Here is a 26,772-nt window from a genome sequence, read left to right on the forward strand (position 1 = left end):
AGTTCATTCTGAGAAAGGCAATATCGTCCTAACGGGTAAGGCCACTGGGTATTGTAAGGTAAGAAATCACCTAGCATGAGATAAATGAAGCACAGACAAACATAATAGTCCATTAGCAGTCGTAAAAGGACCTTGCGAAAGTCAAAAAAAAAAAAAAAAAGGGCTTGAGTAGGCTGAAAGAAGGCAATGGTTTTGCATCTGAAAGGATTCGCCGAGCAGTGCAGAATAAAAGTAAGCACAACAGAAATCAAAAAAACACATAAGTACAGTGGATCAGCACTTGAAATGGAGAAACTTCGTGGAACCAGGGCTAGCATGAGAGTCCCATAGAGCAGCATAAAGGGGGTGAGCAAACCCAAAATGGGGTAGAACCAAACAGAAACAGTTCGTGCGAAAACAGTGTATGTGATCCATGTATGGGGGTGTGTGACGCAGTAACCGATAAACTTTAAACTGTGTTGCCCTGTCCCACTAGGCAGAAAGTGACACGGAACGCCATTTAGTCGCCACTTAGGGGCAAAGTTACCAAAAGCCTCAGGTGTAATGCACAAGAACATCTCAGTAATAGAGGCTTGAGTAGGCTGGCCGGCCTGGTCAATACTTGAGGGGGGGCAAAAAAAAAAAAAAAAAAAAAAAAACTCTATCCCAGAACCCCCCACACACTCTGTGGCTCAGGGGCCTCGGGTAAAAGTTCATGAAAGTACAGTCTCATGGTGGGCCAAGCTATACTGTCGAGCCATCAATGCCACAAGGGTTACCCGCGTAGGCCCATGGAGAGGGAGATCTTCCAAAATACGAATCGGTAGCACAACCGGAATGGTTAGAATGATTCATATTTTAATAAAGTTACTGCAGCCACATGCCTAATTGAGTAAAATGGCCAAAAGTACTTTGATAGCCCTCATAATAAGGTAGTATATATATCTATGCCAGCAGCTTATCATAGTAACATTAACCGTGTTGTTAGATGATATTAACAATTTTAGACGATATGCTGTCACAAAATAGTGATGGAGTAAGCTGCACTTCTTCTAGTGATACTGGCCTTGATAAAGAAATTCTTCAAATCTGCTAATTAGAAAGCATTTACGGATCTGAAGGTTATTCCACCAAATGCAAAATGCAGTTCATCAATTTATTAATAATTCTTGGCCCCAAACATCAAATGAACTGGAATAAGACTGAGCAACAAAAACATGCCCCAGTCCTATTTTTGATACAGTGAAACCATTAATTGCAATTAGTAATTTGTTATCTCCTGAAACTGACTTGAATAATTGTGGAAGCTCTTTAGAAGATGAGTTATAATTCTTCCTACTGAACATCATAGGTGGAAAAAAAGAATTATTGAGGCTTATCCAAAAAAAGATGAACAGCTATATATATTTAGAAGTTCAGTGCAAATCCTTCTATTGGTAGCCTTCCCAAACAAACATTCTCCTCCTCACCAGTTGTACATCTGATACTGTGTAATTCCATCTCCTTGTTATAAATGGATTGGATAGGTGCCTTCGTGCCATGCTCTAACCAAATTGTTGAATAGCTGAAAACTTCCCCCACATAGTAACTGATTAAAGGAAAGCTATAACCCCGGAATGAGTATTGAACCAACAGATCGTTGGTTCGTCAAGACTGGAGGTGCTACTAGAAGAGCTCGCAGTGAGAGCACAAGGGTCAGGACTAGGGGTAAGTGATGGAAGAGGTATGTGCTTAGCACACCCCCACCACTGTGCCCTAGGCACATGCCTCTTCTGCCTGCCCCTAGTTCTGGTCCTGATTCAACTTCCGAAGGTAATTTTTTTTCATGATCACCCAAGAAACTGGCTGTAAGTGACGGTGAAATAAACTGTAAGGACTGCAAATAGCAAAATCATAATAATAGCAAATATTTTTGTACTAAATGCCATATAAAAGTATGTTTGTTTTTCTTTATCATGGCTAATTTTTGCCTACAATTCAACAAATGATTAATTAACAATCATTTTTTTTCTACCAAAAACCAGACAGGAAAACAGCAAGAAAACAAATCCCTGTGCTTATTAAAACTCTCAGGGAATCATTCCATGTAAAAATGAAATCACCTCTTACATTTATTTTTTTGATTGACTTGTGGAATAATAAAAAAAAAAGTAGGTGATACTTCACAAACATTGCCTTAATCAGAACCCAGCTTGGTGCTCACTAATTACGCTGTAATGGTATTTATATGCTGCTGGCATTATGAAAGAATGCAGTGCCTAATAACTTGACAGCGCATCAATATTAATGTTGTATCTTGCATGTAAATATCCTGGCAATTTCTAGTTTTGAAGCTCCTGCCTCCACTACCTCTCAGGACTGAGAGCAGAAAATAAGCCGCAATTTACTTGGCTTGTAAAGTAGAAATGGTTGAGGCAACTTTGGCCAAATAGAGCTGAGAACTTTTATTTAATCAATACAATATTCAATTAATATTAGTATGCACAGGCATAGTTCATCGAAAAAAGCTCAGAATTACATCCCATAGACTCAATTTTCATCAAATAATTAATATTTTTAAAAATTATTTGCTTTTTCTCTGTAATAATAAAATAATATTTTGACTTGATCCAAAAACTATGATATCCATAATCCTTATTGAACCAAAAACAATCCTATTGGGTTTATTCAATATTTAAATAACTTTTTAGTAGTCTTTGAGGCATTGAGATCCAAAATATGAAAAGACCCTGGATAACAGGTCCAAGGTCCCAGACTCATAAGCTATATTTAGAGAGCAAGATTTGCCATTCTGAAGAATATATGCCAGCCCAACATAGAGAGATTTGAAGGCTCTTTTTATTGTGTGTTACAAAAAGAACAGAAAAATACATTTCTATAACATGTTTATTTTATATTGCATCTTTTCACTTGCTTTTTTCAAAACCTCCCAATGATCTTACATTCCTCTCAAGTTCCAGTTATTTGATAAATTAACTTGATTAAATTCCCCACTTTGCAAACTTACAACGATCTTGCAACATTATTCTTGTGGTTGATAATGTCATAGCAAGTACAGCATGGTTATGTTCTCGTTTCTGGTGTTGCTGGGTCCCAATTATTTAAAATCTAAGTAAGTATGGTATGAGCAGCATGTTTAAAAACTGGATCATATTAAAGGTACACTATTCTCAAAATAGAAAGTGACTGTTTGTTTCTACCTGAAAATAATTTCACTGTTCAGTGAATGACAGTAGCAAGGGAAATGTTTGGTTTATTGTATTTCCGACTGTATATTTCTTCAAAAGTATGAAAATAGCTATTTTAGTTATGTGTTTTGGGCTTAATCTTACTAAAACAAGAGTCCATGTTCAAGTATGCCCTGAACTCAAGTTCTTGAGCACTACGTGGAGCAAAATCACAGAGCAACACTCAGAGGGGGGGATTGGAGAGGGAACACCTACAAGTCATATGAAGAAGTTTGGGAACCTCTCTCAGCCTGCATAATAATTTTCTCCACTTTCAACAAGAATCATAACAGTGGTATGTCTTTTATTTCCCAGAAACATCTGAGTACTGGGGTGTTTTTGGAACAAAGATTTTTTAACAAAGCAGTATTCAGTTGTATGAAATTAAATCAAATGTGAAAAACTGGCTGTGCAATAATTTGGGTACCCTTGTAATTATGCTAATTTGAATGCATGTAACAGCTCAATACTGATTACTGGCAACACCAACTTGGTTGGATTAGTTTGTTAAGCCTTGAACTTCATAGGCAAGTGTGTCCAATCATGAGAATAGGTATTTAAGGTGGTCAATTGCAAGATGTGCTTCTGTTTGACTCTCCTCTGAAGAGTGACAGCATCAGATCCTCAAAGCAACTCAAGTATTATACTTAAAGGGCATGTAAAGTCTAAAATAGAATAAGGCTAGAAATGCTGTATTTTGTATACTAAATATAAACATGAACTTACTGCACCACAAGCCTAATCAAACAAATAATTTATGCTTTCAAAGTTGGCTACAGGGGGTCACCATCTTGTAACTTTGTTAAACATCTTTGTAAGACTAAGACTGTGCACATGCTCAGTGTGGTCTGAGCTGCTTAGGGATCGTCATAAACAAAGCTGCTTGAGTTCTGCATGGCTGGGAAGTAAGGTGGGGGTTCCCCCTGCTGTTCATAAGTATGATTGTTTCCCTGCTCAGCAGTTAGGGACCATCTGACAATTCCTATCCACAGCAGTAAATGAAGGGAGAATTTCACTGCATACAGTCAGGTTTCTTATAACAGTACACATTTTTTAATTAAAGTATATTGGAGATTAATTTTTCATTAAAGAAAGTAAAAATGGGATTTTATTTTTTGCCTTTACATGCCCTTTAAGTATCATGGTTTTAAACTGTCAGTTTCAACTGTAAGGAATGTAATCAGGAAATGGAAGGCCACAGGCACAGTTGCTGTAAAACCCAGGTCTGGCAGGCCAAGAAAAATACATGAGCAGCATATGTGGAGGATTGTGAGAGTGGTTACAGACAACCCAAAGATCACCTCCAAAGACCTGCAAGAACATCTTGCTGCAGATGGTGTATCTGTACATCATCCTACAGTTCAGTGCACTTTGCACAAAGAACATCTGTATTGCAGGGTGATGAGAAAGAAGCCCTTTCTGCACTCACGCCACAAATAAAGTTGCTTGCTGCATGCAAAAGCTCACTTAGACAAGCCACAGTCATTTTGGAACAAAAATGCTTTGGACTGATGAGACAAAAATTTAGTAATTTGGTCATAACAAAAAGCGCTTTGCATGGCGTGGAAGAAGAACACGTATTCCAAGAAAAACACCTGCTATCTACTGTCAAATTTGGTGAAGGTTCCATCATGCTGTGGGACTGTGTGGCTAGTTCAGGGACTGGGGCCCTTGTTAAAGTTGAGGTTCGGATGAATACAACCCAATATCAACAGATTGTTCAGGATAATGTTCAAGCATCAGTCACAAAGTTGAAGTTACGTAGGGGTTGGATATTCCAACAAGACAATGTCCCTAAACACACAAAATCTACAAAGGCATTTATGCAGAGGGAGAAGTACAATACTCTGGAATGGCCGTCACAGTCCCCCCAACTTGAATATCAGCAAAAATCTATGGGATGATTTGAAGCAGGCTGTCCATGATTGGCAGCCATCAAATTTAACTGAACTGGATTTGTATGGACAAATGTTTTTTTGCTCCATTCTGGACACACAGAACTGAGCCCTTATATATTTTTGTGTATAACAACACTGCAGTATGAAGTTATGTTAAGTTATGTTACATAAAGCTTAAGGAAGTAACTAATTAAAATAGCCAGAAAATATTATTTTTAAAAACAGTTACAGTATTTTCCTGAAAATTGGGTCAAATGAGTAGCAACAATCTACACATTTAATTATGAATGAGATGCATACAAATAGAAGCAATTTACTTTTTCTTATCAGCCCAGGCTATAAGGTTGTAACGCTAGATAAGCATCACACACCATGCATGACATTTGTTTATTTAAAAAAAATCTGGATTTTGATAAATAACTCCCATAATTACAAGTGGGTAGCTGTCCTCTACCATGTGATATATTTATATAGCAAGTTGAATTCATAGTTTAAAAAATCAACAACATTTACAGTCTGCCTTCTTTTTTCATTTCCATATCTTAGTATTTGATTATTTTCATGTATTTGATCACAACACTGGATGTATGTATTAAATAGCCATACAAACCTTAGCTTGTAAGGGAAATATAGATAGATATAATATATATAAATATGAATATATATTTCTGGTTATACATTTCTTTCACATTCTGGTGTTCTGTCAGATATATTTTTGTTTTTGGCTCTTAAGCAAGTCCATTATAAAGAAATATTATTAAGTAATATGCAAATATCATAACAGTGTTACCTTTCTATGATATGTTAGGTTTCTTTTCAAGAAGTGAAAACAAACTCTTCTCTTCAGACCTGTAGTAAAACATAAAAAATAATTAACACAAAACAAATAATTGAATAAAAAATAAAGTAACTGAACACATATATAATTCAAGAGGCTGCACATTTGCCAAAAATCATGGTATTTAGAACTTGAAAGGTGGTTGCAGGTATAGGTATTTCATTTTGAAATAGTAACTCAATAAATACCTCTATTAATGGGAGAGTAGCAATACATGCTGTACCATTGTATATCATTTTTGTTATAGATTGGTATATGTTTGTATAAGTTGATATATGCTTTTCACACCTGATAAAATACAGCCTTTTATAGCAGAAATGGTTATTTACTGTACATGCTCTGGAACTGCAAAAAATAGCAAATAGAATTCTGGCTTATTTGGAAAAAAATACTTCCACTACCCTTGGTGATAAGTCTGCCTATAATGGTGTGAAAAATCCTAACACCACATTCCTTTGCTGAAGACAAGCAATTTTCAAACCACGGGTATCATTTCTCTAGTTGTGAAGAAAAGGTGGTACAACACTGTGCTCATTGGGAATTGACCCATTATTAGGTGAGCAACTGTATGATCTAGAGAGTATCAAAGGAGAAAATGTACATGGAAGCAGTGCACAACCTGTATGCTAAGTTTTAAACTACAAAGCTGCTCAGAGTTTGTATGTTCAAACTTGTATGAGAGTTTTGTTATAGCCATATTGTAGCTTGTATTTATACTTATGTATCCTCCAGCTTCTGAGCAGAAACCCTCCTACTGCCCCAATTTACACCACTTGATGCAAATTAATAGGGATTGTATAGAAAATATGCTCTGCTAATGCTAATAGAAAAACATGATTTATTAATAATACCTGGATATATATTACCAGTTCTTCCTATCAAAGAAATCAGCAGAGGTACACTGGCCTTTAACAGAATGATATGGTTGGCATTTATATCTATGAGATGTGTTTTAGAGAATGCATAAAAATCTTTAGAATATAATATGGAGAAAGTAGAGGTTTGCAAGGGGCAGAAATATGATTAGTGAGAAGAATATAGAAGCTAGAACAAGAAACTGTGTTGGCCATGGCTGTACAAAAGTGCTTGGGTTAGAAACATTTTAGTTTCTAAAATATTTAAAATGTGTTAAACAATGTTCACAAAATGCATTGCATGATAGGTGGATAGAGGAACTACTGATGTACAATGCTTAACTGACACATCGGGGGTTATTTATCAAAGTCCGAATTTATCTCAATATTTTCTGCTACAAACGCCGATCAAATCTGATTTTCAAGAATTTTTTTGACTTTTTCATACGATTTTCACAATTTTATCGTAATTTTCCCCCGAAAACTCAGAAAACTTTGGGGTATTGCCCAAAACCCAGTGCACATCGAAAAATAATTAAGTCTTCTCCCATTGACTTATATGCAACCTCGACAGGTCTGAAATGCCGGATTTTCAGATAAAGACTTTTCCATCCTCGGGGGTTTAATAAATTCCGAAAAATTAGTGATTTTTTAAAAGTCTGATTTTATATAAAACAAATCACAAATTTTTCGTGATTTTTGCATTTGGAGTTTAGTAAATAACCCCCATAATGTCTTCAATTGATATATACAAATATGCTAAAAGAGGAAAAAAATACAATTTAAAAATGTCAAAACAATGAACTGAACTTATTATTAACAGACGAAGACAATGAAAATCCAGGAAATATGGAGAGGTACTCTATAAGTAGCGATGAGCTAAATTTTTCATCAAGTTTCGCCATGAAAATGACACCCATAGACTCTAATGGGTGAAAAAAATAGTAGCGCTTAAAAAAATTTGTCACGCAGTTTGTCGCCCATAGATTCCAATACATTTGGGGAATTTTTGATGTTTCATAAATTTTTGGAGAAGCGACATGGGTCAGATTTGTTCGTCAATAGGGCAATGGACTCCAATCTCCCAGATTCCTTGTACTAGGCAATGTAAATAACACTATCTTGGCTTTTACGCCTATGATCATTTTTCAGTTTTCTTGCCGATGCGTTAAGGATTAAATTAAATTACTGCCACAGTGAATGGGTCAGCAACCCTATGTCTGCACCGACGCAGCCCTAATCATAATTATGAGTCTCTGGAGCCAACAGCTGAAATTCCTGGGACTTTCCCCCAACAATACAACTTCTTTAGGGATCAAAATCTGCAGACCATGTTTTGTACACCAAAAACAAACAAGCAAAACTGTCATATGAAGCAACACATACACACGGGGGGGGGGGGAGGATCTGCGTGTGTGCGTGTATATGTGTGTGTATAAAATCTAATTTCACTTTTTAATTCCAGAAAGCATTGGCAAGTTTTCATCACTATTACATGAATTGCCAGAGCTGCAAATTCAGTTTTCTGCACCCACAGCAAGAATTAATGCATAGACTTTTACAAGACACTACTTAATATTTCCAGAGAAAATAATTACTTCCCTGCGGAGCTCACGATCCATTCTGTGCATAATGAACTGGGAAATCAAGCCTCTTGCCAAAAACCTTAAGTAGCATACAGTGGGATTATTGCTGGGTTCACATGTTTCAAAAGCAATGACCTTGCTATTAAACTGCACCCACTGTGTTGCTTTCTGCAGTCGGTCTTGAAATCTCCAGAAATTCAGGGTCCATTTCCTGCCTTGGTCATTTGCACTCAGTATGATCTTAAGAAAATCACATAGTAGTATTTCACTTCTCCTGGAGTCGAATGGAGAGAGCTGATTATCCAAAAGAATTCTTTCTGTATCATTATACAAAAGTAATAACTTTCCTGAATACAACTTTATGCAGGAAGTAATACAAAAAAACTGTAAGACTGAGAGAAAGACTACAAGAAATGAAATACTGTAGCTAAACAGTGGAACCCTGAATTTAAGCCCTTACACCCATTGGGGGTGTGTTTTGATTATTTGGTTGATACATGTATATATATTTCTTTAACAATTAAAATATTTTTGGCACTTTATGACTGTACAGATTTTATGAACTTATGAATTTTTTTAGACATTTTTTGTAATATCACTGTTGCAATAATTTTTCAGGGGTATATATTTGGGACTCGGTATGGGTGACAGGCATGGATGTGTTTTGGATTTCACACACTGATGGATTGGAGGTGCATGCACTGGGTGAGATGGTTATTGGTTAAGGGCTTGACACGTCATTGCGATGGGTTCGCGCCAGTGTTTTTAAACTGGTATTGTATTTTTTCACTTTGAGAAAGGCTGGTGTTACAGCCTAAACGTCAGGTATTTTAATAAAGTAACTTTATTTTTTTATAAGTCCTGTGAGTGCGATCCTTAAAGAACATTTATATATATAATGTATAGATGGTTTGTGTATTTAAAGAGGATGTATTCCTGTGTCTATTTGTTAAAAGGGTGGTTCATCGTTAGGTTAACTTTAAGGGCATATTTATTAAGGGTTGAATTGAAAACTTGAATTCGAATTTTCAAATTTTTTTTTATGGTCAGAACTCTCAAATTCGACTTGCGAATTATCCAAACTCGATTTGAGTTTTTTAAAAAAAAATTCTAAATCCATTTTTGAGATTTATCAAACTCAGGCCATTTAAGAATTCCAATTTGACTATTCGCCACTTAAAACCTGCCGAATTCATGTATAAGTCAATGGGAGAGGTCCAATGACCAATTTGGAGATGTTTGTAGCCATCCTGACAGGGTCGGACTGGAAAAAACCAGGTGGGTCCCGGCCCTCGTCGGCCCAGAACTGCTCCCCGATCGGGTGGAACTTAATGCATACGCGCTGCGGGCAGGTTTTCAAGATGCGCCAGTCCGACCCTGCATTAGCAGTCAAATTTTTTTTGGAGAAAAAACTCGATTACAGTTTTCAGGTCAGTAAAATTTGTCCAAGCTTTAGATATTCAATTTTTTTCTTAAATAACCCCCCATTCAAATTTTGAGTATATTTGAATTGAAGGGAGTTTAAAAAACGTACATGAATTCGCAATTCGACCTTTGATAAATGTGCCTCCACGGGTCTTGACACACATGGATATTTGAATTTTATAGCATAGTGGGTAGAGGACAAACTTCTCCATATCACCATTAGCTTTGATTTGATAGTGCCTGAAATCACCAGAGGAAATTGTGTTTAGGTGACCATAAACTTGAAAACAATTGACTAAAACATATTTTTAAGATAACAAACTCTCATTATAAAATGTGAGAGTATATTTATGAATGTTTATTACATATATAGGTGCATTGAGTTGGTGTAAGTTGGCTTTTCAGCAATACAGCATGCTTTCTACAGCAATAAATCTGTCAAGTGTCTCAGGGCAGACAGAAGATGGATAAGTGTGAGCACTCAGCATATACAGGGTTAATTTGCTTGTTCTACATAAAGGAGTGAGGTATTTCTAGTAAATAAACATGCATGCGTTAGATATACATAGATCACATTGAGAATTTCTTTTTTGATGTAATTATTTTAACTAAATATAAACATTAGTGTGGTGAAACATTTTTACACCCAATCAGCTAAGTTTTTCCAATTGCTACCCTGCTACACATCTTCTTCAATAAATGCACCAGCCCAGGGTACTTCATTGTAGGCATTGCCATATTTTTCTACTTCTCTAGGCAATCCCTGTGCCACTTGGGTGAGCACATGCACCATGGTCAACCTCTCTGCTGATATCTGTACTGCACATACACCCAGGTGCTAGCGATACATGTGAAAAGTGTAGAAGATGATGGCTGCACACTCTGCTGAAAAGTGATAGCAGGTTAGCTAGAATCACTGGATGTGACAAATTAGCATCCCTATTAGTATTTAACCATAACCTTTGTTCCATTTTAAAATGCTCAGCCACAGGGGAACACAGGAAGGAACATAGCTCTATTAAATGGCCCTATACTGACACAGGCTCCAAATGCTGGTGGAACACAACATGCTGCGTTCCACCTGCGTTCATCGCTTAAATGCACCTGTGTCAGTATGGGCCCCTTTAAATGATTTAAAAACTTTCCTTTCCGCACTCCCCTGCGGCTGAGCACTTTAAAACCGAACACAGGGATGCACAGTGGCTGTCAGTATGAGCCCTTAAAGGATACACAGACTGTAATCCACTGTATTGTTCACACATGTAATCCTCCCTGCATTGTTCACACTGGTGACACCTCTATTGTTCACACCCTAAAGCCCTGTACTGTTCATACCTGAGACCCAGACTGAAACTGCCCACATTCACCTGTTCACACTCATACAAACTGCTGGAGGGGCACCAGCACTGTGTCACTGTATGTAGCACAGTATGAACTGTCCATCTTGCAGTCCTGACAGGTTTCCCTGTCTCCTGCTCTGTTCTGGCTTCCCTATGCTCCCTGTGTCTGCCATACTCTGCCTTCCATATGCTCCCTGTGTGTGCCATATGCTCCCTGTCCTATGTCCCCTGTGTGTGCCATACTCTGCTTGCCCCATTCTCCCTGTGTGCTATACTCTGCCTGCCCTATGCTGCCTGCATGTGCCATATTCTACCTTCCCTATGCTCCCTGTGTGTGCCATATTCTTCCGCTCCTATGCTCCCAGTGTGTGCCATACTCTGCTTGCCCAGTGCTGCTTGTGTATGCCATTCTCTGCTTGCCCTATGCTACATGTGGAATGTAAGCCTGATAGGGGTTTGTTCTAGTGGTTTGTTAGCATTTGGAAATTGTTGTTAATGGTCCCTAAGGTGTTTAATCATGTGTTGGGGGGTTGTTGTATTATCCACAGGAGAGGAGGAGGCATATGGATTCATGGGTATGTTTTAACAAGACATACATTTTTCACATATTAGTAATGAGGGATATCCCTGCAGTGAGCACCAACCATTTGGTTTTTTGGTGTGTTACCACAATTAATGTGGACATGATCTTAAAAGTTCTTGTGGTAACGTGGGTGTGGTTTACAGTGGATGTAGTTTAGAAGGGGGAGTGGTCAACACTGATTTCTATTATCAGCCATCCACCACGTATGCCAGAAAAATTTCTGCCCTCGGTACCAAAGACGTTGGATAGCACTAGTCTAAAGCATTTGAACTTTCTGTGTATTCTTGAAAACATTTCAGCACTCATGCACAATCAGCATGGTTTTAGTTCATTACCTCTGAGATGATTGGTGAAACGCATTCGGGAATACACAGAAAGCCCAGTTTATTTAGACTTCTCTCTACAAGATACTATGTATAATGAACTGGGTGAATGAAAACACACAGGTCATAGTCATTTAATCTTTCTCTAAAAAACAACAACAATCAGCATGCTTACCATGACATTACCCTGATAAATCCTCTTTATTAAAATGTCAGTTAAGGATCTATGAAGTAAACAGAATGTATCTGCACAATTACTTAAATATAGGGTGTTTGTCATTAATACAAACACAATATTACTATACATGTGCATATGCTTGGGTTAATTTAAAATGCACTATACATTAGCTCATGTCTGGGAATATTTCTCAGTGCAAAAGGTGAATAGTGCATTGTATAAGCTAAGAATACAGAAGCTTCTTACAAAAGCTTAGGGGGTTATGTAATAAAAGGCCATAAAACCCCCATAGGCACCCTTTCCTGGTCACCTGTTTAAAACCAAAGATCTTATTATTAGTTGCTATGGGTTATTGCTACTGGGGAAATGTAGTGACTTTTAATACATATGGGGTTTAGTACTCAACCTATATGTATCCACAATGTCTTACATGGCTGCCAAAAGTAGTATAGGTAAGAAATCTGTTATCTGGCACACCTCCCAACATTTTGGAAATAAAAAGAGGGACAAAAAAGTTGCGGCGCAAATTTTTTTGAACACGCCCATTTTTGTGGCCCCCTAATTACTATTAGGTTATGAAAGTTTGAACATATTTCTGTGGTTTTTTCTTCAGTTATTACAGTTTTGCTAATGAATGTGAATTGCCCTTTAAGATGTGAGTCTAACTTTTCCCAAGGGACCCGTTATCTTATATTGTTACAATTACTTATTTGCTTATCTCAAAATTGTTACAAAAGTATCTTATCTGCTGCTGTGGCTGTTCTGGGCTCTCTGGGTTGAGCTGTCAAAAGAGGGACTGTCCCTCTAAAAACGGGACAGTTGGGAGGTATGCGGTTATCAAAGCTCCAAATTACGGGAAGGTCATCTCCTATAGACTCCATTGCAGGTATGGGACCTTTTATCTAGAATGCTCGGTACCTGGGTTCTTCCGTTTAATGGATCTTTCCATAATTTGGATATTCATACCTTAAGTATACAAGAAAATTATTTATATATTAAATAAACCCAATAGGCTTGTTTTGCCCCAATAAGGATTAATAATACCTTAGTTAGGATCAAGAGCAAGGTACTGTTTTATTACAGAGAAAAAGGAAATTTTGGATAAAATGGAGTCTATGGGAGATGGCTTCCAGGTTTCCCATAACTGTAGTTAAGAGGGTGTTTGTATGACTCTATTAGTTGTAAGGCTAGTAACATTTTGGGCATATCCAATTTAGAACACCCTAACACAACTGGATAATATTCCTTCCTTAAAACAATAAAAGTACCTTTATTGCTACATTGTTGGATACAGAGCAACACTATCATGTTATACACATAAAAAAAGTTATTTTGAATACAGCCATTTAAGGGGCTTTAAACATATCAGGTAATATCGGGTAATATGTTCCACTGAGATTTGTATCATTTTAGAGCAGCTGAATTGTCATAGCATTTAATATCCAAAATTGAGGACAAAATATTTGGCTTCACCTAATAGAGTCAATGCGATCTGAGTAATCCCTTAATCGGTCAATATGCATTGGTTTATCTCAGGAAATCTCCATAGCTGTCTATGGGGAAATATGGATCTGAATCCGGATTCAGCTTTGTATCTGGTCCAATGGGAATGAAATCATTTTAGGGTAAGTCATTTGTGGAATAAAAACAAATATGCAATAAAAATGCATTCTCCTGAATGAACAGCTTAATGCAGAAAAAAGCTTCACTACTCTTGCTCAATGATTTACACTACAGTAGTTCTATATACGATTTTTTTTCTTGCATTAAGTAAGAAAAAGGACTGCTCAATGTACTCTTTACCAGGGTGGCAAATTGCCTGCTTGTATGGCAGGCTGCCAGGCTGATTCTAGTGTAACTAGTGATGGGCGAATTTGCGCAAACGGTGAAAAATTCGCGAAATGTCGCCGGCGTCTCGTTTTTGACGCCGGCGCCCGTTTTTGACGCGGGCGTCCGTTTTTCGAAAAAAAAAAATCCGCGAATTTTCGCGGGCGTTTCGCGAATTTATTCGCCTGCCGCGAATCGCGCAAATTCGCCGCAAATTCGCGCCTGGCGAATAAATTCGCCCATCACTAAGTGTAACAACAGGAAAACAAAGCTATTAACTGTCCTTGAATGTATAACCAATATACACCCACCTTCCTAGTGGTGGTCTTTCTGAAATTCACTCTAGGAGCTCCCAAGAGAATACATTTTGCTAATTTATGAGGTATCTATGATAATTATTAAAATAAGGTAATGAATTTAGAAAACAAAAAGAACTTGTGATATAATATTCATTATTGGGGGCAGATTAGAATTGTTTTCTTTAGTAAATACTGTACAAAAAATTATTGGTTTTGTGGCACAAATGAAATGATTTTTGTTGGAAACAAGCAATTCTATCAAGCAAAATGAATAATTTGTAATATATCATTTATAAATATTGTTCTGCTGAATGGCACCCTGCATTCTGTTAACCACTGGGTTGTCAGAAATACAAGAAGAAAAGCATAGAAAATATGTAGGCTTTCTATAATAGGAACTCAAGATTTTACTCCTAGTATGTGAAGTGAAGTATATAATATACTACTGTAATGTTATCACTTGAAAAAAAAAATATTGCTCATTTTGAGATCTACAAATAATTAAGACAAAGAATATTGGGGAAATGTTTACTAATCAAAAAAGACATGCCTTGTGCTTGGCCTTGCAAGTTTTCTACCACTTGCAAATACAAGTTTTGGATCTGTTGACCAGAATGCTCAGGACCTGGGGTTTTCCAGATAAAGGATAGTTTCTTAATTTGGATCTCCATACCTTGAAATGTACAGTATTGTAGTTAGGATCAAGTGCAAGGTACTGTTTTACAGAGAGAGCAAGGAAATCATTTTTAAAAAATTTAGTTATTTAATTATAATGGAGTCTATGAGAGATGGCCTTCCTGTCATTTGGAGCTTTCTGGATAATAGGTTTTCAGGATCCCAACTGCCTTAAACCTAATGAATACCCAGTATGGGTAGTGGGAACATGCTTTGAGAAATGAGTAGAGTTTTGAAATGAACTGAGCAGATTTACCAAGGGTTGAATTTCGAATTTGAAAATTCGAATTCAAAAAGGCCAACTGAATTTTTTAACTAAAAAGTCAAAGTTTTTTTTTTTTGCAGATGAATAGTCCGTATTTGTTCGAATTAGTCCGCATGTGAATCGTAAGAATTAAAGTTTTTCAAAGTCCACCAATTGACTCCAAATAGGTTCTAGGAGGTCCCCCATAGGCTAAAAAAGCAATTCTTTCCAAATCGAATTTGGACTTTTCCCTAGTCAAAGTATACAAAATTTAGGTCGACATTCAAATTTTTTAAATTTGAATTTTCACTTCGACCTTTGATAAATCTGCCCATAATTGTCGTAAAAATCTGCTTTCCTTTTTCTGAAGGTCTGGAAAAGTTTAATATCAATTTAATAATAGTAATACTGTAAGAAGCGCTGGGAGATTTCCCCATCCTCTTACCTCCCGGCGCGTCTCTCTCTGGCTACCGGGGTGCAGGTACGTTCTTCCGACTGCATCACGTGTACCGACCGTGCTCAAGTGACGCAGGCATTGGTTCGCTTGTGTTCGTTGCAAGATACGAATATTTGGTGCCAATTCTCCTTTTAAAAGCCCTTTCTCCATTTTAACAATGCCCAAGCTAGCATCTGTTCACAGAGCCTGCTGAAGCGTTATATACTGGTTTTTGACTTCGATTCCTGCTGCCTGCCTCGACTATTTTGCCTGTTTTGTGATTTCACTTTGCCGAATCCTTGCCGGTAACTCCTTACGGACTACTTAATACCAAATGCGCAAATTCCTTGTTGGTTCCACAGCAGAAAGCCCGGAGCCCCAAAAGGGCATTGGTGAACACCGGAATCCACAGGGGTTCCCTTGTGCATCTGAGAGTACCAGCTGCCTTCAAGGTTCCTGATTGACGAGTACGTTACTTACAGTATACAATGTGATTACCTGGGAAATTACGAGGAGCCCAAGTTTCATATTTTACAAGCCTCTGTTCTCTAAGCAAAAAAAACATTGCCAGATAACTACAGTTGATTTGTTTGGCTCTATATTAAATGGATCAGCTTGACTATCTCATGAAGTCTGTTTTTATTACACATTACTTATAGAATGCAGGACAAGTACTGCAGTTGAAAAGGCAGGAATGGGATAGAGGTGTGTAGGTGGATGAGAAAGGAAATGTCCTTTGCTCTATGCAGTAGGGTGCACTGTGAAAGTATTACATTTATATTAGAAAATAAACACCTGGAAGTTATAGCTTAGGAACAGCTGAAGACAAATAAAAGACCATCTTTGAGTTAAAATTTAAATCAACATCTAAGTTTGAAGAGAACACTGGGAAATAATTCTATTATCTGTTCTCATCACATTTCTCAGCCCTAACTGTGGTTTAATTAAAGTCATCTAAAAGCTCAGATGGGAGAGATGCTGTTTCACACATAAGCTTACCACATACCGGCAGAGGAAGAAAAAGAAAAAAAAAAGCCTTGATTGCTGATTTTTTTCTCTCTCTCTTGATTTGCAGGAGGGGCTTAAAAGTTCAGCCTGACATTATTTCCCTTTCACTGCACAAAGGAGACAGAATTATTAGCTAATCTAATCATTACCATTTGTTCTTACAACACGGTTGCTTTTTTAGTGACCTTTTTTTTCAGAAGAGACTGTTTCTATGACAACTGTATTGTTGGAATCAGCCAATAAATGGGAAGAAAATACTGCACTTTACAGAAATGTGTTTCATTTTGTTAACTTGCTTACAGGTTTAAAGGTGGATTTACACGTATCTGTCAGTTTTAACTGCTTTCAAAAGAGCCAGGAAACGTATTGATACTCAGTGTTTAAAAAAATATAGATTTGTTTTCAGTGGTTTATTTTTGTATTTTTTAATTTAGATCAATTTGCCACAAGCAGAAATATTGTGATAGCTAATATGATTAAAATACATTCTGTAAAATTAGTAATTAATTTATCCTTATTATCTGATTTATTTGATCTTCTATAAAAGAAGAAAACCAAGATAGTGGGTACAATTATAGATAGATTGATTACAAGGGTTACATTTGGATCTGGACACTCGAGGGCCCCATTACAAGACATTTTTCTAGATCCACGTATCCCCTTTATTCCTCAATGTAAAAAAACACAGCTCTTTCTAGCTCTTTTAAAATATGGTAGCACAATGTATTCTATGGTTGACACTGCTCTCCCTATTTATGTTGTGCCATGCTCTGTTATAATTACAAGTTCCAGGTATGTACAGTGGGTATTGAATTTTCATGTGTTGGTTCTATCTAGTGCTCTCTGAAAAGTGTAACACGCTCTGCCTGTAAGCACCAGGTGTTACCCATAGCTCATACCATGTAACTGTTATGAAAAAGTATAGAAAAACATAGGAAGAATAAATGATTGATTTTCTATTATTGCTCATGAAATTATTTGATTTTAATACAATTTAACTATTAGACTAAATTTGTATTACACATGGCCAACTATGTAAGAGGAGTTAGATCACCTGATACTCACATTTCACATTTGTTTAATATACAGTTTTGATTCAACATATTTCAGTCTGAATGCTTCTAACCTAGATGGTTCTATTAAAATCAGATGAAGTATATAAGTACACGTATGTGATCTATGAACAAGCAACCTACTGTATTCTACAGAAATGTCCAAAATACAGGAATGCCATTTTTCTGTAGAGTCCATTTAAATCAAGCAGCTCAATTTCCCTTTTTTTTGTAATAATAAAACAGTAATTTGTACTTGATAGTAACTAAGCACATAAATGTTGGTGTCGTTGCTCCACCCCCATTTCCCCTACTATGCCCAGATCATTATGTAATCTATCTTCCACAGAAATTCCCACGACTTCCTCATCCCATGTCTAAAATTTCCTCTAGCCTTCTTCAAGTACAACTGCACCATAATTACTGAGGTGTACTCCATCCCTGATAAAGAGTCTGGAGCTGAAAAATCAGTCCTCTCAATTATTTCTAAGATAAGTACCCCGGAATTCCTTGTCTTCGGATTTTAACCTAGTTTTCTGAAATCATTTTCAAGGACTTCCCCTTCCTAACTTCATCATTGGTATTATTGTTTACCATGACCGCTGGGTCTTCTCCAATCGTGCCCAATAATCTGTCCTCTCCTGCAGGACATGCTGAAGCCTAGCACCAGGCAAGCAACAGACAATTTGGAATTAGGGTTCTTTCAACAGATTACATTGTCCACCTTTCCAATAATTGAATTGCCTATTACCAGACCTGCCATCACTCATCCTCCTGTATTAGAGTGGGGGTCAGATGCTCCGTATATGCCAGTTCATAGCTGTTGTCCTCAACATATCCACTCAACATAGTAAATCTGCTGGTATGGACAAGCTGAGAACCATCCACCCTGTTCTTTATTCTTTTCCTTCCATTTATACTGTAACTAATCTGTCACTAACTAAAACTCAGCCTTAAACTCCTATACATATACTGCCTCTTCTCACTTTACACTTACACTACTTAGATGTCTATTAATTAAAAGATCAAATTTTAGTCGTTTTAGAGGTTTTTGAAACTACAAATTAACTCTATTCCTCAAAAAACTATGAATGCCATGGAATTTATTAAAAGATTATTATCTGATTATAAAAAGAACAAACCACTGGCTAAAAAATACTGGCCGGTGAGCTAAAAAAACATGAAAACTTCTAAAAATTCAAGTTTTTTGGATAATTAGTAGTGAACCCCCCAAAAAAACTTCAGTTTCTATGTGTGAAATGTAACCAAGAAGTAGGCACATTTCTCCATGTGTTCTGGGAATGCCCTTGTATTTAATGTTTCTGGGTGGAAGTTTTGCAACACATTTCACTAGTTTTGAATGTCCCATGTTTTAGAACCCTGCTGATATGTCTCTTGGGAGTGATGGATAACTTGGGGTTGAGATCTAATGTCAGACTTTGTTTTCTTTAAAAAAGTCTCCACTGGCAACTTTTAATGTTTCTTTATTTTTCTTTCTATGTATGTTTTCTTTTGTATTATTAAGTAAAAATGCAAAAATAAAAACTTTAAAAAAAAATTGTCCAATATAAAAGAAATCTTTTTGGTAAAGGCGATATAAAGGCGATATAACATGTAAGAGACATTGCTTTATACAAATTCTGCTTTATCCTAAATGCACTGTTACAACAGTGTTATTGTGTAAAAACAACAGCATTACTGTATAAGTGATATTTTGATGGAAACGTATTGCATGATTGTTTGGTTTATTATTGTGAACTAATGGATATTATGTAAAAAAATTATGAAAAAAGATTATGTTAAAAAAGAAATTGTCCAATAGAATCAGTGCAGCTTCAATTGACTTTTACTTGGCAGGGTTTTTTCTGATTTTTACACCGGAACAAATCTTGAATTTTTTGAATTTTAAAGAAATAAAGAAAACCACAAATGTACTGTATAGATATTTGATTGTTAGTAAATAGGCCCCATACTTTGCAGTCATTTAAACCAAAGAATGGAAATTGATGGGAAAAAGCTATTTCTACACCTGAAACGTGAATAAAAGCACTTTGCAGTAAATAGCTGCTTGGGCTTGGTCCTTCCTCAAGAATGTTGTTATAGTTGCACTATTAACATCTGGACAGGACATGGAAGGAAAAGCTGAATGTAAGGACTTACAAAACACTGTTATCATATAATATTACAGAGAAATGATACAATGGATACAATTCAGCCAATGCATATCTGACAATGTTTTTTTTTAGTTGTTTAACAATACAGCGTATCAATGTATGTAAACTGAATTGAACTAATTTGCTGCAAGTGATGCTTTAGTCCCCAAATTTTTTTTGGCAACAACTAAACATCAGGAGTTACCCTTATTCACTTCCACTTTGTATTCTAGAGACATACTATATAGGGGTTATTTACTAAAACTTGACTTTTTCTAACTTTATTTAAAAAAAATGGTTTGAAAGACAGCTGCCATTGACCTATAACTGCTACTAGGGATGTAGCGAACGTCGGAAAAAAAGTTCGCGAACATATTCGCGAACTTGCGCAAAAACGCGAGCGGTTCGCGAACGGTTCGCGAACCCCATAGACTTCAATGGGAAGGCGAACTTTAACATCTAGAAAAGACATTTCTGGCCAGAAAAATGATTTTAAAGTTGTTTAAAGGGTGCAACGACCTGGACAGTGGCATGCCAGAGGGGGATCAAGGGCAAAAATGTATCTGAAAAATCTGCCTGTGTGTGCTTGGAAGAGATAGTGTAGGGGGAGAGCTGTTAGTGATTTCAGGGACAGATGATAGTAAGTTTGCTGGCTAGTAATCTGCTTGATACTGCTCTGTATTGGAGGGACAGAAGTCTGCAGGGATTTGAGGGACATTTTAGCTTAGGTAGCTTTGCTGGCTAGTAATCTACTGTTCTCTTTAAACAACTGCCATACGTTGACCTTGTAGGCATTGTTTGCCCAGTTTTTTTGGACGCAGCCACTGAAGCACAGTTGCCAGAAAAAATATGCCATATAAATGCTGAAAATAGTCATTTTTCGCCATACGTTGACCTTGTAGACATTGTTTGCCCAGTTTTTTTGGACGCAGCCACTGAAGCACAGTTGCCAGAAAAATTATGCCATATAAATGCTGAAAATATAAATTTTTTTGGTTGCAGCCACTGAAGCACAGAGGCCAGAAAAATTATGCCATATAAATGCAGAAAATATGCATTTTTTTGGTCGCAGCCACTGAAGCACAGTTGACAGAAAAATTATGCCATATAAATGCTGAAAATATAAACTTTTTTGGTTGCAGCCACTGAAGCACAGAGGCCAGAAAAATTATGCCATATAAATGCAGAAAACATGCATTTTTTTTGGTCGCAGCCACTGAAGCACAGTTGACAGAAAAATTATGCCATATAAATGCTGAAAATATAAATTTTTTTGGTTGCAGCCACTGAAGCACAGAGGCCAGAAAAATTATGCCATATAAATGCAGAAAATATGCATTTTTTTGGTCGCAGCCACTGAAGCACAGTTGCCAGAAAAAATATGCCATATAAATGCTGAAAATAGTCATTTTTTTGCCATATACGTTGAGTCAACGTATGGCAAAAAATGACTATTTTCAGCATTTATATGGCATATTTTTTCTGGCAACTGTGCTTCAGTGGCGTCGTTGACCTTGTAGGCATTGTTTGCCCAGTTTTTTTGGCCGCAGCCACTGAAGCACAGAGGCCAGAAAAAATATGCCATATAAATGCTGAAAATAGTCATTTTTTTGGTCGCAGCCACTGAAGCACAGTTGCCAGAAAAATTATGCCATATAAATGCTGAAAATATAAATTTTTTTGGTTGCAGCCACTGAAGCACAGAGGCCAGAAAAATTATGCCATATAAATGCAGAAAATATGCATTTTTTTGGTTGCAGCCACTGAAGCACAGAGGCCAGAAAAATTATGCCATATAAATGCAGAAAATATGCATTTTTTTGGATGCAGCCACTGAAGCACAGTTGCCAGAAAAAATATGCCATATAAATGCTGAAAATAGTCATTTTTTGCCATACGTTGACCTTGTAGACATTGTTTGCCCAGTTTTTTTGGTTGCAGCCACTGAAGCACAGAGGCCAGAAAAAATTAAACCAGTAGGGTTTGCACCCTAGTTTGTAACGGTGGCGGAGGGAGGAGGAGGACGCTAAAGGACAGCTGTGTGTGGAGTCATGAGGCTTGAAGAGAAGGACAGCTGCATAGAAGTCAGAACAAGTCTTCCGGCGTGCAGTAACCCTCCGAGATCCACCCCTCATTCATTTTAATAAAGGTCAGGTAATCGACACTTTTGTGACCTAGGCGAGTTCTCTTCTCAGTTACAATCCCTCCTGCTGCACTGAAGGTCCTTTCTGAGAGCACACTTGAGGCTGGGCAAGACAAGAGGTTCATGGCAAATTGTGACAGCTCTGGCCACAGATCAAGCCTGCGCACCCAGTAGTCCAGGGGTTCATCGCTCCTCAGAGTGTCGATATCTGCAGTTAATGCCAGGTAGTCCGCTACCTGCCGGTCGAGGCGTTCTTTGAGGTGGATCCAGAAGGGTTGTGGCGCTGCCTTGGACAGAAAAACATTTGCATGTCTGACGTTACAGACTGGCCAAAGGGCTTTGTCCTTGCAGGTGTGCTCGTGGCAGGATTACTGGCACCTCTGCCCCTGGAATGTTGATGAGTTCCTGAAGTGACATCACCCTTAAAAGCATTGTACAACATGTTTTGCAGGCTGGTTTGTAAATGCCGCATCTTTTCGGACTTGTGGTATGTTGGTAACATTTCTGACACTTTATGCTTGTACCGAGGGTCTAGTAGCGTTGCGACCCAGTACAGGTCCTTCTCCTTAAGCCTCTTGATACGGGGGTCCTTCAACAGGCATGACAGCATGAAAGACCCCATTCTCACAAGGTTGGATGCAGAGCTATCCATCTCCGCTTCCTCATTATCAAGGACTGCATCATCCACGGTCTCCTCCCCCCAGCCACGTACAAGACCAGGGGTCCCCAAAAGGTCACCACTAGCCCCCTGGGAAGCCTGCTCCTGTTGGTCCTCCTCCTCCTCCTCCACAAAGCCACCTTCCTCCTCTGACTCCACTTCTGGCACCTCTCCCTGCGTTGCAGCAGGTGCCTGGGTTCGTTCTGGTGATTCCGACCAGAAATCGTGCGCTTCCAGCTCCTCGTCACGCTGGTCTACAGCCTCATCTGTCACTCGTCGCACGGCACGCTCCAGGAAGAAAGCGAAGGGTATTAGGTCGCTGATGGTGCCTTCGGTGCGACTGACCATATTTGTCACCTCTTCAAAAGGTCGCATGAGCCTGCAGGCATCGCGCATAAGCACCCAGTAACGGGGGAAAAAAATCCCCAGCTGTGCAGATCCAGTCCTACCACCCAGTTCAAAAAGGTACTCGTTGACGGCCCTTTGTTGTTGCAGCAGACGTTCCAACATAAGGAGCGTTGAATTCCAGCGAGTCTGGCTGTCAGAAATCAAACGCCTGACTGGCATGTTGTAGCGCTGCTGAATGTCAGCAAGGCGTGCCATGGCTGTGTAGGAACGTCTGAAATGGGCCGACACCTTTCTGGACTGGGTGAGAACGTCCTGGAATCCTGGGTACTTGGAGACAAAACGTTGGACTATTAAATTTAACACATGTGCCATGCAGGGCACATGTGTTAAATTGCCTAGTCTCAACGCTGCCAACAGATTGCTTCCATTGTCACACACCACTTTTCCGATCTGCAGTTGGTGTGGGGTCAGCCACCGATCGGCCTGTGACTGCAGAGATGACAGGAGTACAGATCCGGTATGGTTTTTGCTTTCCAGGCACGTCATCCCCAAGACAGCGTGACAACGGCGTACCTGGCACGTCGAATAGCCTAGGGGGAGCTGGGGGTGCACAGGTGTGGAGGAGGAGAAGGAGGACCCAGCAGCAGAGTAAGAAGAAGAAGAAGACGAGGTAGAGAGCGATGGAGGAGTAGAGGTGGTGGCAGAACCGCGTGCAATCCGTGGCGGTGACACCAACTCCACTGTTGTTGTTGAGCTACCCATTCCCTGCTTCCCAGCCATTACCAAGTTCACCCAGTGGGCAGTGTAGGTGACATACCTGCCCTGACCATGCTTGGAGGACCATGCGTCAGTAGTCATATGGACCTTTGGCCCAACACTAAGTGACAGAGATGCGGTAACTTGGCTCTGCACATGTTGGTACAGGTGTGGTATTCCCTTTTTAGAAAAAAATTGCGGCTGGGTACCTTCCACTGCGGTGTCCCAATTGCTACAAATTTGCGGAAGGCCTCAGAGTCCACCAGCTGGTATGGTAAAAGCTGGCGGGCTAAGAGTGCAGACAAGCCAGCTGTCAGACGCCGGGCAAGGGGGTGACAGTCAGACATTGGCTTCTTACGCTCAAACATGGCCTTCACAGAAACTTGGCTGGTGGCAGATGACTGGGAATGGGAACAGGTGGTCAAGGTGGAAGGCGGAGTGGAGGGTGGTTCAGACGGGTCAAGGAGAGCAGAGGTAGAGCAGTAAGATGCTGGACCAGAAGGAGTGTGGCTTTTAGTTTGCCTGTTGCCTTTGAGGTGTTGCTCCCAAAGTGCTTTGTGCTTGCCGCTCATGTGCCTTCGCATAGAAGTTGTACCTATGTGGCTGTTGGGCTTACCAAGGCTCAGTTTCTGACTGCACTCATTGCAAATTACAATGCTTTTGTCAGAGGCACACACATTAAAAAAATCCCACACTGCTGACTTTTTGGAAGTGTGCGATCTGGCGGTAACAGTAGAAGTTGGCGGAGTTGGCGGTATTGGCGGCAATGGCGGGTGCGTTGGCCGGCTGAACACAGGTGCCGATACATGTTGTTGCCCTGCTGATCCCTGCGGGCTGTCCTCCCTGCTTCTTCTAAGTCTTATTCTCCTACTGCCTCTCTGACTCTCCGTCTCTCCATCTGAACTACCCTCCTCTTGCTCTCTTCTACTAGGCACCCACAAAACATCAATCTCCTCATCATCATTCTCCTCAGATGCATCAATTTCTTCTGACACATCACAGAAGGAAGCAGCAGCGGGGACCTCCTCCTCATCACTCATTATGTCCATCTCTATCGTGTTCTCTGCCAGAATTAAATCTGGTGTAAGGTCCTCATCTCCTTCATCTTCTTCTGGCAATAATGGTTGCGCATTACTCAGTTCAAGAAACTCATTGGAAAATAACTCCTCTGACCCCAGTGAAGAAGGGGCACCGGTGGTGGAGGAAGTGTTACGTGGGGTGGCCATAGCAGTGGAGGATGAGGAGGATGTTGTGGTAAAGTTAGAAACGGTAGAGGATGGGGTGTGCTGTGTAAGCCAGTCAACTACCTCTTCAGCATTTTGGGAGTTCAGGGTCATTGGCTTTTTAAAACTGGGCAATTTGCTAGGGCCACAGGATTGCATAGCAGCACGGCCCCTAGCACGGCCTCTGCGTGGCGGCCTGCCTTTGCCTGGCATTATTTTTAAAAAAACAACAACAACAACAAAAACTCAGTTGGTTTTTCTGGAAACGATAATACACACAGCTAGATGGCGGGTTGAAGAAAACAGTGTGCAAATAATGCCTACAAGGTCAACGTATACACTACTACAGCGGTGGATACGGATTACGTAAAATATATGAATGCTGCTTGAAAAAAAGTAACTCAAGTGGTTTTTCTAGAGACGATAATATTATCAATATTTAGACAAAATGTGAACAAGCTCACACAGCTCGATGGCGGGTTGAAGAAAACACTGTGCAAATAATGCCTACAAGGCCAACGTATACACTACTACAGCGGTGGATACGGATTACGTAAAATATATGAATGCTGCTTGAAAAAAGTGACTCCGGTGTTTTTTCTGGAGACGGTAATATTATGGATATTTAGACAGAATGGGAACAAGGTCACACAGCTCGATGGCGGGTTGAAGAAAACACTGTGCAAATAATGCCTACAAGGCCAACGTATACACTACTACAGCGGTGGATACGGATTACGTAAAATATATGAATGCTGCTTGAAAAAAGTGACTCCGGTGTTTTTTCTGGAGACGGTAATATTATGGATATTTAGACAGAATGGGAACAAGGTCACACAGCTCGATGGCGGGTTGAAGAAAACAGTGTGCAAATAATGCCTACAAGGCCAACGTATACACTACTACAGCGATGGATACGGATTACGTAAAATATATTATGGCTGCTTGAAAAAAGTGACTCCGGTGTTTTTTCTGGAGACGGTAATATTATGGATATTTAGACAGAATGTGAACAAGGTCACACAGCTCGATGGCGGGTTGAAGAAAACAGTGTGCAAATAATGCCTACAAGGCCAACGTATACACTACTACAGCGGTGGATACGGATTACGTAAAATATATGAATGCTGCTTGAAAAAAGTGACTCCGGTGTTTTTTCTGGAGACGGTAATATTATGGATATTTAGACAGAATGGGAACAAGGTCACACAGCTCGATGGCGGGTTGAAGAAAACAGTGTGCAAATAATGCCTACAAGGCCAACGTATACACTACTACAGCGGTGGATACGGATTACGTAAAATATATTATGGCTGCTTGAAAAAAGTGACTCCGGTGTTTTTTCTGGAGACGGTAATATTATGGATATTTAGACAGAATGTGAACAAGGTCACACAGCTCGATGGCGGGTTGAAGAAAACAGTGTGCAAATAATGCCTACAAGGCCAACGTATACACTACTACAGCGGTGGATACGGATTACGTAAAATATATTATGGCTGCTTGAAAAAAGTGACTCCGGTGTTTTTTCTGGAGACGGTAATATTATGGATATTTAGACAGAATGTGAACAAGGTCACACAGCTCGATGGCGGGTTGAAGAAAACAGTGTGCAAATAATGCCTACAGGGCAAATAATGCCTAAAAGGTCAACTTATACACTACTACAGCGGTAGTAAAATAAAAAAAAGTAAAATAAAAAAAAAATGAATATTAAAA

At 38.9% G+C, this 26,772-nt stretch overlaps 1 protein-coding gene across 5 annotated transcripts in view; it reads right to left on the minus strand.

Annotated features, from left to right (window-relative positions):
* Positions 1–26,772, minus strand: part of pknox2.S (PBX/knotted 1 homeobox 2 S homeolog) — a 404,889-nt gene that overhangs the window by 215,479 nt on the left and 162,638 nt on the right. For all 5 annotated transcript variants that reach the window (XM_041571316.1, XM_041571317.1, XM_041571318.1 and 2 more), the window contains exon 5: positions 5,895–5,953. The gene's annotated coding sequence lies outside the window, so the exon portion shown is untranslated. The remainder of the gene's footprint in view (positions 1–5,894; positions 5,954–26,772) is intronic.

Source organism: Xenopus laevis, chromosome 7S (genome assembly GCF_017654675.1).
Source record: "Xenopus laevis strain J_2021 chromosome 7S, Xenopus_laevis_v10.1, whole genome shotgun sequence".
NCBI lineage: Eukaryota > Metazoa > Chordata > Amphibia > Anura > Pipidae > Xenopus > Xenopus laevis.